Raw genomic sequence first — 1396 nt, 5'->3', positions numbered from 1 at the left:
CCCAAGTGACAGGGATCCAGTGGGACAGGGATCCAGTGGGACAGGGATTCCAAGGGACTGGGATCCAGTGGGACTGGGATCCAGTGGGACAGGGATCCCAAGTGACAGGGATCCAGTGGGACAGGGATCCAGTGGGACAGGGCTCCCAAGGGACAGGGATCCCAAGGGACAGGAATCCAGTGGGACAGGGCTCCCAAGGGACTGGGATCCCAAGGGACTGGGCTCCGGTGGGACAGGGATCCAGTGGGACAGGGATCCCAAGGGACAGGGATCCAGTGGGGCCGGGGGCTCGGGGGGATCCCAAGGGACAGGGATCCAGTGGGACAGGGATCCCAAGGGACAGGGATCCAGTGGGACAGGGATCCCAAGGGACAGGGATCCAGTGGGACAGGGCTCCCGAGGGACAGGGATCCAGTGGGACAGGGCTCCCGAGGGACAGGGATCCAGTGGGACAGGGATCCCAAGGGACAGGGATCCAGTGGGACAGGGCTCCCAAGGGACAGGGATCCCAAGTGACAGGGATCCAGTGGGACAGGGATCCAGTGGGACAGGGCTCCCGAGGGACAGGGATCCAGTGGGACAGGGATCCCAAGGGACAGGGATCCGGTGGGTCAGGGCTCTGGAGGGACAGGGATCCCAAGGGATCCAGTGGGTCAGGGCTCTGGTGGGACCGGGCTCTGGCGCTGCAGAGGGGGAGGGATGAGCTCGGCGCTGCTGCGGCAGGAAATGAGAGCTCCCAACCCCAAAAGCACCGAAAGGGGTCCCAGCTGCTTCCTGAGCACCCTCCCCGTGTGGGGGTTCCACAGGCACGGGGCGCAGGGTGGGTCGGATCCCCGCTCCAGCCTAAAACTGCTGCCGGGGACGGATTTATGGGCAGCCGGGCACCGCGGAACTGCTCAGAGCGCACCGGAAAAACCCCACGAAGTTTAGGGTTTTTTGAAGCTGAAAACCTCAAAAACAAGCGGCGCTGAGCAAAAGCAGCCTCGAAATGGGGGGGTACCACAGGCAGGGGGGTCAGGGATGGGTGGAATCCCTGCTCCAGCTGCTGCTGGGGTTGGATTTATGGATTTATGGGCAGCTGGGCACCGCAGAACTTCTCTCCTCATGCTAGATGACAGAAATCCCCACAAAATGCAGGTTTTTGAAGCAGCTTTGAGCAGAGCTGAGCAGGGTTTGTGCTTGGCCGAGCCCCCGCTGTTGGGATTTGGGAGGAAAGCCAGGAAAAGCAGCTTCGGGAGGCACCTGGCAGTGCCAGGATCAGCAGGGCTGGAAGGGGAAGCGATCCCAAACACCCCCAGAGACCCCAAACACCCCTGGAGACCAGAAACCCAGCAGACCCCAAAATCCCAGCCCCAAACACACCCAGAGAGCCCCAAACCCAGCCCCCACCACACCC

General features: G+C 62.5%; 1 protein-coding gene across 1 annotated transcript in view; it reads right to left on the bottom strand.

Annotated features, from left to right (window-relative positions):
• The window catches only part of SKAP1 (src kinase associated phosphoprotein 1), a 114832-nt gene that overhangs the window by 112645 nt on the left and 791 nt on the right, over positions 1 to 1396 (bottom strand). The window lies entirely within an intron of this gene.

The sequence above is a fragment of the Corvus brachyrhynchos genome, unplaced genomic scaffold (assembly GCF_000691975.1).
Source record: "Corvus brachyrhynchos isolate BGI_N302 unplaced genomic scaffold, ASM69197v1 scaffold47, whole genome shotgun sequence".
NCBI classification, from domain to species: domain Eukaryota; kingdom Metazoa; phylum Chordata; class Aves; order Passeriformes; family Corvidae; genus Corvus; species Corvus brachyrhynchos.
Note: the sequence above shows the minus strand (reverse complement) of the source record. Positions and strands in the feature narration are given on the sequence as shown.